The sequence below is a fragment of the Coturnix japonica genome, chromosome 25, assembly GCF_001577835.2.
Source record: "Coturnix japonica isolate 7356 chromosome 25, Coturnix japonica 2.1, whole genome shotgun sequence".
NCBI classification, from domain to species: domain Eukaryota; kingdom Metazoa; phylum Chordata; class Aves; order Galliformes; family Phasianidae; genus Coturnix; species Coturnix japonica.
The window spans coordinates 565,334-582,249 of record NC_029540.1 but is presented as its reverse complement, the minus strand read 5'-3'; positions in this window follow the sequence as shown (position 1 = coordinate 582,249).

Sequence of the window (16,916 nt, the reverse complement as noted above, 5' to 3'; positions counted from 1 at the left end):
TCATCCTCACTCTGGTCAGCAGGAGGAGGAGGGGGGGGTCAGTGTGATGGTTGTGTGCACCATCGGGTCGGGGTGAAGGCATTCTAGGGAAGGAGATTCCCAGGATGCAATACCCTGCAAGCAAGCAGGGAGATGCTGACGGGAGATGGAGCTGTGGGCAACGCTGGTGAAGGGCTGCTGGATATGCAATGAGCACATCCAGGTGCAAAAAAACACCCCACAATGGCAGCAGAATCCTAAACCCACCCATCTCATTGCAAGGGTCTGGGCTGAGCTATGGTGCAGCTGGGAGAGTGGGTATGGGTTGAGCTTTGCTGATTACAGGCTTCTGGGGTGCAGAGAGTAAAAAGCAATGCAAGAGAGGGGCTCAGTCTCTTGCTTGCTGGTAGAGGTTTGCATCACATGCATCCCAAAGGATAACATAAAGAAGATAGAGAGACACACAGTTCTACCCCTGGCCCAGGGGTCTGTCAGCACCCTGAGATGGGATAGATCTGTGCCCAACCATGGGCAGCTCTTTGTCCCTTGTGCCCTGTCCCGCTGCCAGCAGCACATTGTCCCCTTTCCACCGCTGAGAACAGCCCTGAAAGGCCTGATTGCTTCCCCCCTTGGCCCATTGAAATGCTGGGGACTGCAGCCTGTTCCCTCCTGGTGCTCAGGAAGCTGGCACCCTTTCTGCTTCACTGCCCTGTGCCCCTTCAGCTCAGGGCTCCTGCTGGGACTTTGCTGTCAACAGAGTTTTGTTCCCTTTCTGGGGCTGCACGGAGGGGACACGAGGACCTTGGCAATGGCAGCTCCTTTGACACTGCTATTCTGCTGCGACCTCCCTGGCTGAATAAACAGCTCACTGAAATTAATGGAGTTTACTGTATTTTCTATTCCAGAGGTAAAACAGTGCATCTCAATCCTAATTAATTTACCTAATTAACATTATCTTCATTTGGGGGTTGTATGCAAAGACCCCTCTGTAATGGCCGGGATGGAGGAAAAATAATATAAACAGGAATCAAATATAGTCTGGCATCTCTCACCTTGCCTGCAATGGGACAACACAGGAGAACACACAGTGCTGCTGAATGATGGTCCCCACCTCATCCCCATTCTGCTTTGCAAAGGATGCAGCATGAGGCTGCCTCATGTAGGAAGAGATAAGGGATAGAGACTGCAGAAAGATGCTTCCTCAGCCCCTTCCAGGGCTCACCCAGATCCCAGGTAGCCCCTGTTTAGGGGGGATTGGGTTGGGGGGGGGTTGACACCTTGCACCTCTGCCCAAGGCCCTGCTCTGCTATTTTGCTCTTTTCCCTGCCAGATGCCAGCTCTCTTCATCTTCTTTCTTCTCCCTACGCTTTGCTTTGCTGCATAGTTCCGGAAACCAGAAACAAAAGGATAGGAAAGAAAATAGGCCAGATCAGAGTGTGTGTGTGTAGGGGAGGGGAAGGGGGGGGGGAGTTTCCCTTCCGTTCAGCTTTTTTTGCAGCCTCACAATATGAGACAACGATGTGGCACCTCACATGACAGCCCTGTGCCCACGTGTGCAGCCACGTGATGGTGCCCAGCTCTGCCAAGGAAAGAGGCAGGGGGTTCAACCCAGAGCAGGGGGTGCAGGGGTGTTCCATTCTATGCTCCTGATGCCAATGAAAGACATATGTCAAGGGAAAGGATCCCCAGCCCATGTGCTTGCAGGTGGTTTGGTTTATATGTTGAGATCCATGCTTGCAGTCTTTGCATTTGGAGATCCTATGTCCAGAACACACTAAATGCTGCAAAATACAGAGCTGGTGTTGGATATCTGCCTCCCAACAGCCCACATCTCCCTTCCAAACAAGGCTGCCAGCACAGGTTGAGGTACTCATGTCATCCGAATCACGTGGTTCATAGGCATTTTTGCTTTATAAAGGGAAATCCTCCATTACAAACTCCATAACCACCAGCCTCGGTGACCAGCAAGCATCCCATAATTCATTTTACTTGTTGAAATCGAGCCACCACGAAGCCCTCCCGAGCCAAGCAGAGATAGCAGCTGCCAAATGCAAACCCAAGCAGTGAGAACAGAGCACAGTGTGCCACACAGCCATAGCAGGAGGGAATGCACAGCAGTAGCAACACAGGCTCCATGTCTCCAGCAGCATTTTGCATGCTTGCATTGCACTGTGCTGCCCCAATGCAAACCTGGGCTAAGGGATATAAGGGCTATGGGCATAAGGTCTGCACCCAGCCCTCTCCCTGGTGATGTGGAATCATGGACAACTATAAGGTTGGCACTGATGCTGCAAAGCAGTGTGATGCAAACAGACCTTCCCCTATGCAGGACTAGGAAGAGGGGAGATGATTCCATCACCAGCAACCTGCTATTAGCAGCAGGTGCTTTGTCCACCCAGCTTCCAGCTGCTGTTAGAACTTGCAGTAATTCCCATTGACCTCAATTTTGCAAATCATTTTTAGGATATATATATATATATATATTTTCCCCTTTCCTTTCCACCTCCCCCTCCTATTTTACTCTATTTTTAATTTGTTGTTGTTTCCCTCCGAGCTGGAGTTTGTCATTTAATCAACTTAGACCCAGATAGCCCGGAGGGTGTTTAGGGATGGAGGGGTGGGGGAAGAATGGAAACGCTAATGTCACACCACCTCCCTAAAATGAGTTTTAATTGTAATCCTTTAATCCCTCTCAGATGGCCCTCTCTCCACTGATGTTTTTCATAATTATTCCTTGCCATTTTCCCATCGGTCTAAGGAGTATCTTCAAGAGGGAGGGGGTGGAGAAAGGGCCCTTTTATAAAATAATAATAATGGGCCAAATTAAGACACAAAGAGGGAAATAACAAGGGGGCAAGGGCTGCGGAGACAGAATGGGGATTATTAATGCCTCCCCCCTCAGAAATTTCAGTGACGGTGCTCTCAGACACCCCAATCAGTGGGCAATTGAGGCTTGTTTGCTCGAGTGGCTGCACCCTCCTACAATGACCCACATTTAGCCAAGTGGTTGCATTGACAGAGTACCAGGTGTGAGGGATTGGGAAAGTGCCTGAAGGCAGCGTCTCGTCCGCTTTTGCTGTTCTGGGTCCATTCCCACCTGCTTGAGGAAATGCTCCCAAGGGCCTCGTGCCCTCTGCTGTTACCAGCCATCATCCCCTGGCCCCTCCAAAATGAGCCTTAACTCATCCCTTGAGCTCACTCAAATGGAAACCTGGCAGAGGTTTCCTTCCCAAGCAGCAGTAGAGGAGGATGTGGCTGGGGGTGAGGAAGGTTGGAGTGCTCTGATGCTGGTACTTCCAACCCTCCATCCATCTCAGTTGTGGTGGAGCTGGTTCTTTTCATCACTCACTGCCAGACACCCCTGTCCCAAGGGATGGCAGGACAGCAAAGTGATTTGTCTCATCACTCAAAGGCTCTGGGCCTCTGCTACTGTGGCTTTGCAGCATGGGATCCATGAAGCCTTGTGGATGGAACACATAAGCCCAATAAGAATTCAATGGATGCTTCTGAGCAGCTTGGAAAGCCCCTCAGGAAAGGGGGGATGTAGGGGTTCAGGTCTCTGAGGACATAGGGGGCTAATTAAAGGTGAGCAAGAGTGTGCAGACCAGATTCGTGGTCATGGGCTGAGAGCTGCTCTGGAAAACAATAATGGATCCTTCACAAACAACTGAACTCAATCTAGGAGACCTCTTATATAAATCCAGCAGGAGATAATCCACCTTGAGCATCACTGTCAACATATCTCCCCACCCATAACACCCAATGATCGTTCTCATTGCATTATTTCAATGCAGCTGACCCCAAAGCCTCCACTACCTACCAGGAAGGTGCTGACTGGCTGCCCTTCTCCCTGTTTTGGCCTTCACACTGCAGCAACCTGCAGCATCCCACCCTCTGCTACGGTGCTCGGATTGAATTGACAGTGCATGCTGGCAGAGTGACCCCTGGGGACAACAGGTCGTGGCCACTGTGACCCCATGGGGCAGGCGATTCTTGCAGGAACAAAGAACCCCTGTGTGCCGACGGCTGGGGCTTGTGTGCAATTAACTCTGATCAAACCAAACATGCCAAGTTCATGAGCACCAAGTTGAAGAGCAGGGTTACCCGGGAAAGGAAGAGCTGAGCAGCAGGAGCTGTGAGACAAGAGGGAAGAGAGTCCTGAACACAAAGCAGGGCAGGGAGAGGGGGGCAAAAATGGGATTATAGCAGAGATACAGCTGACAAATCGTGTCAGGCACCAGAAGCATTCAGGGAGGCAAGCTACATGGAAAAGGATCCATTTAATTATCTACGGTGGGGCAGCAGAGGAAGATGTGTCTCAGGGATGGAGGTGAGCATGCAAACCCCACTCAGCATAGGGAAAAAGGGAGTTTACCCTTCTTTCCCCTATTCCCCACCCCAAAAGGACATCTCAAATGCAATTTGGAACATGGGTTTTCTCAGGAATTCCAATGTAGAAGCAGCTTTGGGTTGAATTGCATCAGGATGTAGCAAATCCACACGAGGTTTTCAATGGTAAAGTCTGACTGGGGGATGAGATATACAGCAAAAGTTGACCAGAAAGAAGCCATTGAAATCAAATCACATCCAGCCTGGACCCTGAGCACATCTCTCCCTGCTGCTCCCAGGTTCAGGCAATGAGATGCTATAGTGGTCCATGGAAATGGCCTTAGGAGAGCTGCTTTGCTCTCTTTATCCCTCACACAGCACCCTGAGTTCAGGTGATGCTTTGGAACAAAGCCTTGCCAAGAAATCCAAACACTGCTGCCCATGTTGTGACCTCATACAATCCTTTGTATTCTTTTCTACCCGTATTTGGGACGTTTGGGAATGTGAGCTGCATGCAACCCCAACTAATGCTGTGATGCCACAACCCTGCCAATCCCACTGCCCATCTCTCAGCCCATTGCAAAGCTCCAGCCCCCTGCCGTAGCCCCCAGCTCATTGTCTTTAGTGGGCAGATGTAGGGCTGGCACCGAGGCGTGGGAAGCCAACCAACAGCTATGGGTGCCCCCAGACCCACAGCCATCCCCCCAACCCCATGGCAGGGGCCAGCTGGGAGGGGGGCTTGGGGAAGAACAGAGGCTTGGGGGGGATGGAAAAGGAGAAAGGGAAGAAGAAGAAAGGGAGAAGGGCCTCCTGTAAAAGAAAGAGGAGGAAAGCATAGAAAAAAAAAGAAAAAAGAAAAAAAAAAAGGGGGGGGGGGGGTGTAAAAATCGTTAGCACTAATTATCAGGCACAGGGACAAACGATTAATTTGCAAGTCAATTAGTCTCAGATAGGTTCGTGTTTCCTGTTCTCAGCCACTGAGGGGGAAAGAAAGAGGGGAGACACAACTGAGGCCTTAATCCTCCTCCTCCTCCTCCGAGGCCGCCATCGCTGGGCGCCTGCCCGTGCCAAGGCGGAGGGAGGGGGCTCCAGCTGGCACCGCACGAAGCAGCGGCTGCGGCGAGGGGCCGTTATGTGCCACTCATTGTGCCCTGCACAGCGGCCCTGGCAATGAGCCGGTGCTTTTCTCCCCCCTCTGTTGGGCCCCGCCGCCATTTGGGAGCCCTGCCGCCATTTTGTGGAGGTCCTGGAAGAGCGGCCGTGTCCACGCTATGTCCTCTTGTTTCTTCCTCCTTCCATCAACCAAGACCTGAGGGTGATGCTGAAGCATTGGTGTGGTTATTAAGAGGTTGTCATGGCTGCCATAGAACTGTGGTGGCTTGTGGTTGTGGCCGCATCATGGTTGCATCTTGCTGCATCTTGCTATGAGCATCCAGCTGCAAAGTGGCCCTATATTGGCACACAAGGAGCAGAGCCCACGTGAAGGTCTTCACCTTTGCCTCAAAGCTGTAGTGAGTGGCAGAGGCTCTGAAAAAGATGAGTTTTAGCCAATATCACCCACTGAGCTGCAGCAAACTGAGGTCCCCATAGTGCCTGTGTGGCTTTGAGGGAGAGGTTCCAGGGGTCTAAGTGGAAAAAGATGTGGGATGTCACCCTAGATGCAAACTGTGGTTTATCTGAGCTTATCACTGTCACTCAGAGCCAATCATTACACACCCACCGCCCAAAACAGAGCTGTAAAATATATGTTTTCTATGCACAACTTGGTGAGCCATGAGGGAACATCACCCTCATCTCCTGAAACACAGAGGAAAACAGAAGAAAAAACGACAGTGAAAGGAAAAGCAACAAGGGACAAAACTCAGTGTGATGGATAAGGGGCACCCAGAAGATCAGATGGACCCCCCCACCCTGGGGGCACATAGGCACCCAGCACACAACCTTGAGCATCACCTTCATCACTTCCCATTGCTCCCTGAACCCCAAATCCTTCCTGGCAGAGGGAGGAACGGCGACAGCAATTTAACATGCATTGTGTGCCCGTGTATGTGTGCGTTTGTGCACGGGAGGGTGCAGCGCATGATCTGAATGTGCACCGCGCTCCCCACGCTCTGTGCAGGGATATTTGTGTGTGTGTGTGGACACAACATGTCTGGGACCCGACAAAAGCCAGCTGATTGACACAGAAAAGGGGGCTGACAAAAGGACAAGCGGGGCTGGAGGGTTGTACACAATGCCGGTGGCTGGTACCATGTGTAAGGGTGGGGGAATGAGGGGTTGAGGTGGCTTCTAAGGACACCTTTGCCTTCCAGATTTAATAAGAAATCATAATATCAATCTTTCTGCCTTGCTTTGGTGCAGAAGCGGTGATATTTACACCTAGTAATAGTGGCACGTTGCTGCAGTCCTCCCATGGCTGCAGCTGGTACTGGGTCCCTTTGTGCCAGCCTAAATGCATCTCCAGCCACCTAAGCCTGGCAACAGCTTCCCTACCCATTGCAACAGTGAAAGCCTGGCAGAGTGGCCTGAAATGGGGCTAAAATACCCCAAAAGCAGAGGGCAGTGAGCCCTACCTGCATTAAAAAAGACCTTCACCCAGCTCTGCCAACACAGCACCTGGCATCCCCCCCCCATATCCCCCCATCTTCCAATATCTCTTTGTGATGCTATGCTAAAAACCCCACTCCTTTCTCATCTAAGGTTCCCATTTCCACCTGGATGATCCCTAAACCACAAGCTGCATCCCCAAGAAATCACCCCATTTTGTTGAGGCTCGTTCTCAAAACCAATTTTAAACCCTCCCCCCCCCTTTAATGAGAAACAAAACTGTTTGCAATGTAAACAGCTTCACCGTTCCGAATGGCTCCGAGCAGTGGGGAGGGGGGCAAAGGGGGCGAGGGGGGGTAGGGGGGGGGGGTTGAAGAGAAACTGTTTAATCCTAAGGAAAGTGAAATCTCACTTTTTATCCTTTCGCTTTAATAGCGAACATTTCCACCACTGCCATCCCCGTTTTCCTTCTGGACCCTATAGGAGAGCTTTTCGATCCCAACTCGTTCCGAATGCGATTAACTCAAGTTTAGAAACTCTTCCATCAGCCTCACACCTGGGATTTCACCCGAAAAGGGCTGAACTTGCTTTAATAGGGCTTTTTTATTTTGTTTGTTTGCTTTCCAGGGGAATAAAAGAGCGCTAAGAAAACATTTAGTTCACAATAAAGAGCCCGAATTCCGAAGAATAATAGGGGAAAAAAAACCCCCAATGATGCCTCACAATGGGGCTCAATGAGTTCCCACCATCTACAGCCCTTAAAGCCTTCCTAAGTTTGCAGTTTTCTTGCAGTCATTTTACATTATAACTTAAAGCAGAACCCAATATTTTCCCAGGTCCTTTTCGGGACTAAACGCCGACGTTTTCAGCTCAATTCTTTCACGTTTCCTTATAGAAACGAACGCACGTCGCTTCTCGGTGGCAGCAACAGCAACGCCGCAAAAATTTACCCCTTTTATTTTAATTATTATTTCTAATTTATTTTTCACCCCGAACGCAAAAAAAAATAAAAATATAAAAATATAAAAAAATAAAGGTTTTCTGGGGATTTTTAGGGGATATTTTTTGGTTGTTTTTCGTTCGTTAAATGAAGGTACGAGGTGGGAGAAGCGCTTTTTTAGCGACGGGCTTTAACGGGATCCACTTCGACCCGACAAATCGCGGCCAACAGGACGGCATTGTGTGAGCTCACGGCAGCCGAGATTTCACACTTCCCCCTTTACGGAGCTGAGCCAGAAAACCACGGCATTCCCCCCTCTACCCCCAAGCAAATTCCCCTTTCGTTGTCTTTTGGAGGCGATAATTCCACTTGGACCAATTTTTAGAGGGAAGAAAAATCATTTGGGTTCGTTGCAGTGTTGGGTTTTATTTGGAGGTTTTTCTTTTTTTTTTATTCCAATGGATTGAAGTGAAGAAATGAAGGGAGAAAAAGAAACGAAAGAAGATGAAATTTGGCCGGGAGAGGATTTAGGGATCGGGGGCTATTTGGGATAATCCCCCCCCCCCAACTTCGCCCGTCGGGGTCGGTCGGACGGGAGCGCAAAGCTGAGCAGTTCCGACGGGGATCGTTCAGCAGAGAGGGGTGAAATTAATAATAATAATAAAACAATAATAATAGTAATTATAGAAGAGGGGGGAAAATCTCAGTGTACGTTGAAATAAATAAAAGCAAAGGAGCGCAGAACCCAGCAGGAATGAGGCAAAAGGAACCGAAGTGTCCGGACTTGGGGAGGGGGGAAACAACATGTGGGGGTGTCCCCCCCTTTAAGTTCCTCTTTTCCGCAGGGTTTGAGCTTCAAGCCGAGGGAAAACAGTTCGGCACCCGCAAGTGAAGTGCGGTGCTGTCTATAAGGGCAGAGCTATGAATATTTAGACCAGGGTCGCCTGTTGCAAGCCGGGCCCCCATCTCACTTCATAGCGTTGCACCCCAGTTCTACACCATCCCGAGACCCCCCCTGTGCCCCACAACCCCTGTGTTATGGGGGGGGCTGCAATTGAAAAGGCTCAACTCCTTGTCCTCCGTTAGTTCAATTTGTTTCTACGCCGTCTTTTACCTCGCTCGTAATCTGGGGTTACCCTGATGAAGCGCTCATGGACTAATTTAATTTAAAACAGCTTATTTTATAATCTGATTTGGGAAGGGGGGAAATCTCCGTTTATGATTCCCCCCCCCCCGTATCCCACCCCACCCCCCCGGCTCGCTGGATGTGATCATTATTCTTACATTTTCTAATGAAAAGTAAGATTACAAATTAATTGAATTGCATCCCCCCCCCTCCAACAGCAATCTGTCATCTTTGTTAAATTTGGGGTTAAACGTAAATAAATTGCGAATAACCAAAGCGAGCATCGCTTTGGGGATGGGGATGAGGGGGTAGGGGTGGGGGGGTTGCTTTGCATTGTGCTTTGCTCAATAAGGGGTTCCTCTGTGGGAACAGCTTGAATGGAGAGGAATCCTAACGTAGAAGGTCCCGTCGGGGCAGCCCTGAACCCCATTAATTCTGGGGTGAGAAGCAAAGGTTTGGGGGGGGGGGAATGAGCAGCTAAAAAACACCACGGGATAAAAGAAAAAGAAAGGCTTGGGTGGCTGAAGCTGTATAAAGTAATAATTAAATGTATATATACGTATATAAATGACAATTAAAAGCGCCGTAATCAGCCGGATAGGGTTGAAGCCCTATGGGGAGCGGAACGGAGTGGTACAGAGGGATTGAGAACGGAGAAAAGAGAGAAGTTCTCCGCGCAGTTTTCGCCCTCCTCTCGATCCTCAATTAAAGGAACGATTGGGTTTAGGGTTTTATTCGACCCATCCAGCCACGACTCCTGTCATTTACATCTCTATGTATTAATGAACAGAGGGGTTCTCTCAGACAGCATCGCAAGAGGATATTTAACTTCCAGTCCGTCCTTTTATTTCCTCGCTCGCCCCCGATTTGATTGAATCGGACACGAAATCGCACATTTTACACCGTACAAATACATGTATTTCAATCAGGTGGAAAGTTATTATTCCACAACCTAAAGCTAAGGCTGAAGGCAAAGCCGCGTTGTGCTTCGTGGATGTGCACACAAACACACACGTGCACTGACAGCATCATATCTCCCATCTCTTCCAGCCGTATCGTTTTTGCTGCCACGTGCGTTTTAACTCCGTTTTAAACACGAGAAAGAAATCAAGTTCTATACAGAACATCTCTGTAAATGTATTTATCGCTGTTTATTGTTATTACTGGGGTTTCTTCGGGTGCCACGGGCGAGCTCGCACTTCGCTGGTGCAAACAGCAAGAAGAAATAGGGGGGGTTCAACCCTAGAAATCTCGTTGCAAGAGAAGGGATAAGTGATGGCCTCACGCTCGGACAGAGGGATGTTTGCATTAATACATAATAAAAGCAGCGCAGGGTTCTGTTCTTGTTGGACTCCAGCACTCGGTTTCTATAGTCACCAACACTCATTTTTTGGGGGGAAATTATATATATATATTATTTTTCAGGGGGTTCCCAGTGATTGGGAAAGGAAGCTGAGCTTCCAGCTTGATGATCTTAGAGGGGAAATCTCAGAGCCCGTATCAATTCGATGCAGTGTTTTATGTTTTCACAACGAGGGGGTGGCATTGGAACCGGGGAGAAACAGGAAGAACGTAATTGGGATTCCTGGGAATTAAGATCTGTGTTTTAATGCTTTCTCCACGAGGTTGGCACTATCACATGATACAAAAAAAGCCCCTAGAACCCAAATGTTGCTTTGAGTTGAGACTGTGGGGGATCGGGTGTATTTTTCCTCCCTTCTTTTAGCTCCAAAGGAGCCAAATAGGCACATTTTACCCCCCGAAAATAAGCCCCAAAGCGTTACCAAAGACTCACGTACGCACCTCAACCTTTATCTTTCCTCATATCAAAGCTGCGTTGCAAACAGGGCTTTGGACCCCGTGTTAAATCAGACTCCTCAGCCCACCACGGCAAAGGAAGGGAATTTGGGGATGAATCCCGTTACCTTTGAAACCACCCCGACAACCCAACAACGCGTTATTGTTCTCTCCTAAAGCAGACGGGGCTGTTTTCCCCTCTATCGCTCATTGTCTGCCATTGGCACACATCATTCCTCCCTAATCCCCCCATTAGAAAGAAAACAAAAGATACTATCGCTCGGAAGATGATAAAGTCGTACGTTACATATCCTTTAATTATAAATAAACAATTTCTGATAACATTGTCTGTGCTTCTCATTCCGTCCCGATCCTGATAACTTCTATTCAACCTTTTTTTTTCTCCCTCCTTTGAGCTGTTGAAGCCCCTTGAATGAGACTCGCATTGCTCCGAAACCTCAAGCGGGTCCCGTCACCAATTGGTGATGCCAAAATCCGTGTGAATTCGGCTCCGAAGCGGTTCCAAGCAGCGCGGTGCTTAACCTGACATTGCACTGCAATCGGGATCGGTTTAATGTTCCCTGCATGGGTTTTCCATCCCCCCCCCCCTCCCCACTTAGCGCTCCGGTTCCAGCAGTAGTTACGGGATTTAGCACACAAGGGCTTCTAAGATGGTTAATCCTATTAAACTTCTGCAAACAGGAGGGCAGGAGCCATGGGCTACCCACGGTTGGGGAGATGGGGACAGGCACAACGCAGTGACCCCCCAACCCTTGGGAAAGGCAAAGCACGTGTGCATGGCTCGGAGAAGCCCTAATGCCATCGATCTGTCCCAAATCAGGCTCAGCCAGCGCCCCTTGCTATGGGTTCGAGTAGGGTGAATTGGCACAAAGGGCTCTGGGTGGGCACAGAATGGATCCTCCGAACCTGGAGTCAGCTCCACCACTGGGACACTGCGGTCACCCCCAGGCAGATGGGACCCTGTAGCACCTCAGGGTGCTCTGCTGAGCCCCAAACCAACCTCAGAACCATCCCTGCGGGTCAGAGGGTCCAACTCTGAGCCCCTTTCCCCTCAGTGCCACCAGCCTGGCTCTACCTCCCCTCCTTCAGATCTCACCCCCACTCTCACCAACCACAACTGCTAAACTCTAAACGGGTTGCAAACCCTCCCTGCCCCCCCTCCCCGAGCTGTTTGCTTCCTTCCAACCCCACCAGTGTTTCCCAGTGCCAGCAGAAAGCTGCTGCCCTGGCACACGCCGCAGGGAAAGGAGGGCAGCAGCTGCCAGGCAGAGCCAGCAATGACATTTGGGGGGGAGGGCAAAGCATAGGGAGGCTACTGGGGGCAGCTGGCTGCTGCTGCTTATTATTATTATTATTATTATTATTAATTCATCTTCCCTTCAGTAAGATTGTTCCAATTAACAAAACACTCGCTCAGAACAGGTTTCGTAGAGGGTAAGTTCTGGCACGGGGTGTGCAATGCACAAATACACACATCAAAAGGACTAAAGAAGAACTCCCTGCACACCCAGCTCTGCTGTAATCCCCCCATCTTCCTCCCAAACCCCATCCACCAGCACCAATCCTGCCCCAATCCCACACCCCATCCACATTGGGATTTGTATAGATGTCCTTGCCACTGTTTTCTCACTGTAAATACTATCAGGGGCTTCAGCACACATTAAATGCCCCCTCTGCAAAACCCTATTGGTCAAGCCCATATCACTCATGGGGTGAAGCCTGGGATGCCCTTCAAGCAACAGAGGTGCACAACCCCAGTGCATTACACTGCCCACCCCAAAGCTGTACAGAAAATAAATGGGATTTAAACACTCTGTTCCCATCCGATCTCAATATTTAGCATTATAGAGTAGAAATTCCCTTTTCACTCCCACTCTGAGAAATACATCAAAGTTCCCACTTCTTGTTCTTTGCCCCATGTGGAATAGAAGGGGCAAAAAGGAGAAGGGAAGAAAAACCTCAGGTGTTGCCAATGGATTTAAAGCCTTTTCAAGTGTTTGAACGTGATCAGTCCTAAATTTATAGGAATATCCCACCTCAGAAAGAGCCTCACTTAAAATATTTTCTCAACAAGGTGGGGAAAAAAATGAATGGGGAAGGGAAATAGCAATGAGAAAGGAGTTGGAGAACAATTTATTTCAAGAGGGGAGGGGAGGGAGAGGGAACTTCTAGAGCAGCCCCATGAGATGGATGGGAAGGGACTATCTGGAGTCACCTCATCCCCATGGCTCCCCATGGACATGGGTCCTCAAGGGCATAGGTGAGCTCCAGATCCACGGTTCAGGAATCAGCTTTGGCTAGGGGAGAATCTAAAGCCTTTCCATAAAAGCCAGTGGTGTATACAAATAAATATACTGAAGATCAAGAGGAGGTGAAGCAGAAAGCAGAGGCAGTAAGAAGGTGCTGTAAAATGATACAAGGTGCCAATGTGGGTGATGGGGATCCCATGGAAGGGATGCTGATGTCCCTTCCACCTCCGCTCCCCCCCATATACATGGTGCCACTGACCCACAGTAAAGCTCTTTGCTGCAGAAAGAGTGGATAAAGGGAGGAGGAGACAGCACTCCGCACACAGAGAAGCAGTGCCACTGCAGGAAACGATCCATAATCCTTTATATTATTATAATTTTGGAAAACACTGTGGGAAATCAAATGGGGTAGAGAGATGGGATCTGCAGAGGCTTCGGCTGTCACTCCATCCCCTGCTCCTCCTCCATCACCTGCCTTAGGGCAGCACCACCTCCCATCCACCTCCATTGTGCGGGCATCAGGACGGGGGGCAATGCCAACTGCATCCCTTTGTCTGAGGGCATTGAGCCCCCCCAGGAGCCCGGGGGGGGGGGGGGTGAGGGGAGAATAGGGAGGGGCGGTGACCATCAGCACCCAATGAGCATCCACACGGCGCTGCCCGTCTGGCATCAGTGCCCCCTCGCCACGAATGCCATTGGCAAAGCTGTGCACAAACATCTTTTCAGGGCTGGCCTGGTTCTCCCGGCTGCCATAGAAACCCCTGTTTAGCTGAAAGTATATTAAAGGATGGCGCTGGCCCTCGCACTGAATTCATCACATTGTATTCCCCCTGAAGAAGAAGAAGAAAGCCCACCCCCTTTTTGCCTCCTCCGCTGCTGCTTTTCTCTGGTCAGGGGAGGTGGTCACTATCTAGTTTGTTTTGTGACCAACCCCCCCATTCACACACACATTCTAGAGGGAAGGCCGCATCCAGGCTCCTTAGAATAAAAATGCAGACATGGGAAAACTATGGGGTGAAGCCTTCCCTGCTGCTTCCATCCCTGCAAACAGGTTGACCCGTGCTTGCAACCCCAAAGGCACATTGGGCATCACACATCCCTCCCCATGCAAAACCAGGTCAAATGGTAAGTTTCCCAGTTTGTAAATACTACAGAGTACACTCAGACATCATTAAAATACTCCTAGGGCATGGTTTGGAGTATAAGCCCATTTCAACCTTGAAGTATAAGCCCATTTCAACCCAGTCCTTTGATACAAGTGAGGATATGGCCCCAAAACCTCCCCACGACTTTGCCTGCCATGGAGGTGAGAGCTGGAAGTCTTCATTCAAGCAGATTTCACACCCTGCCAGCAGCCATGCATCTCTATCAGCACTCAGCCCCAGCTCTGTAACACTCGGTATGCACAGCCCAGGCCAAAACCTCAGTAATTTGGTCAAAACTAACACAGCTTTTGGGTTCAATTTGACTTTTCATTTGTTCTTTCTTTGCTGGTAGCCCAGAATTATCAACCATCATTTTTGTCCAGTTTCCCTTGCAAAAGTGACCAGCTCTTACCCAAACTCCCCCTCCTGTCTCATATCAGCACACGAAGAAGGGACTGAAAGCAGCTTCTATCTCAGAACTGCCATAGAAGCATTTTAGGCATCTCTTATCAATTTTTACACCCTTTGTTTTACCTGGGCAGACAGCAGTAGAAACAAAGCTGAGCACTTTGCAGCATAGGGTGCTGCTACCATAAGTTCTGTTCAGAAATACCCCTAAGGAAAACTCTTTTTATCAATATAACAAGCCATGGTTGGGGCTTTGCTACACTTTAGGGGTTCAGCACCGTCAACACAACCACAGAGTCACCCAATGGCTGCGCGTGGCACAGTTTGCACAAGGCAGAGTTTGTTATAACACCATTACAGTTATTGGGATGTGCCATTAGATCCCAGGGAAGTGGCAAAGTCCACCCCATAATCAGCACAGAGCCGCCACCAGTGCCCCCACCGGTGTCCCCAGCAGTGCCCCTGTGCATCGGTCCCACTCCACGTCACTGTAGTGGAGGAAAAGGGTGGGGGGATTGGGGGGGGGGTGGACCCTGCCACGCTTGTCTGGCCGCTCTGGGTCCATCTGCATCACAAAAGCCCCATTCTTGCGAACTTGGGCGACCTCCCGACCCCGCCAGCTCGGGGAGTGAATGGCTTTAGTCTACCACGATCATCATGTCACTTTGATTAGTGCGTGAATAAACTCTCAATCCCAAGCTGGGGGAGGCAGGGGCCAGCTAAAGCCTCACCAACTCCAGAGGCAGTGCTGCCCCATGCCTAGGGGCAGCCATAGAGACCCCAACCTGGCTCTCCCCCCATCACCTCTACAGTGTTCACTCACCTCTACCCCCTAGACTTGGGGATGTGGCACCCAACATCTCCACCTCAGTGCTTAGAGGACCCCAGTTGTCCCTCTCAGCTCCCAGGTGTAAGACCAGATCTTGTCCCTTTGGTTCCTCAAGGGCATTGCTGAGATTGGGCTGGTGGAAGCTCCCTGCACAAACCCCTTTAAAACAGAATGGGATGGACTCAGTGCTCACCCCTGGGTCCCCTCAGCAATGATGTGAATCCAAGCTCACAAAGGGCTGCAGGAGACCCCAAAAGGATGAATCCCTCCCAAACCGTAGGGTTTTGGAGTTCACTTTCCAGATCCACATGAGTCTCAGGCTCACATTTCCATGCCAACAGGCAGCCAGTACCACTTGCTTAGGGATGCTCCCAGCTCATCCCAGTCCAGCAACCACATCCAGCTCCAAGGGGGTGCCCCCAGGTTCTCTCATCACCCTAAAACCAAGCATCCAAGGGGAATGGAGGACATTCCCAAGAGCTTTAGGGGGGGAGGATGATTCCCATTTCAAGGCATTACTTTAGGGGGAAATTCTAAGGGATTTTGCATCTGAGGGAGTCCCCAAATCACACTCCACTTTCCCAGCCACATTATGCTGTGTAACGAGTCTCAACCATCATGTTTGCTTTGAAGAGGAGCTTTTGTACACCCCTGCTTCCTGCTACACATCCTGTAATACCTAATAAAACCCGAGCTATCCAACAACTCTCAAAACTGCCAAAATACCACTATTTTAAGCCTCAAAATGCAAGATCCATCAAAAAGGGTTAGGGAGACAGTAAATTAGGCCCCGCACGAAGGGCTCTACATGGGAAGCTAATGACCTTTTGTCTCTCCTGTCTACAGATGGGCCTCATTTGCATGTATGCACTTGGAATAATCTCGCTCATATTTCAGGCGCGCGGCTGCATCCCCACATCCTCCTCCAAAGAGGTTCTCTCTTGCAGAGCTGCCATTGCACTGTGCTTGGGGTATCCAGATAGCCATGAGGAGAGAGCTCAGGGTCTACATATAGGTGTATAGCCCCCATATATACGTATATAAAACAAACCAAGTGCACCGTAAGCTGGGGAAACCAGGAACAGGGAGCAGCCCTTGGGGGGAATTGCTCTAGGAATGGTGCACTCTCTCATATGCAGTGAGATCTGAGGTTCAGGGAAGACTTACAGAGCCCCTGCACTGCCATCCCTGTGCTTCCCTTTCTCCTGTGCTTCTTGGCTTTTGCTGAAGCAACCCCCAAAGAGAAGGTTGGAATCATTGGGAGAAGAAAACTCAGGTGCCATCCAAATGCGTTACTCTCCAACACCTCAGGACCCCATACACACTGAGAACGATGCCTTCAAGCTATTCTAGCATTCAACCCAAATCCATTCCTTCCCACTCACATCACAGCCCCTCTCTGGAGCCCCTGGACCCACTCTCAGCCAGGATCAGGCCTGGCAGGGAGCAGCAGCTCCGCCAACAAAGCAGCGCTGGAAAGACAGCGCCGCAGTGAGCGCGAGACCTCAGACAAGCAGAGCTGTCAATCCGGCCCCCGATCTCTCAA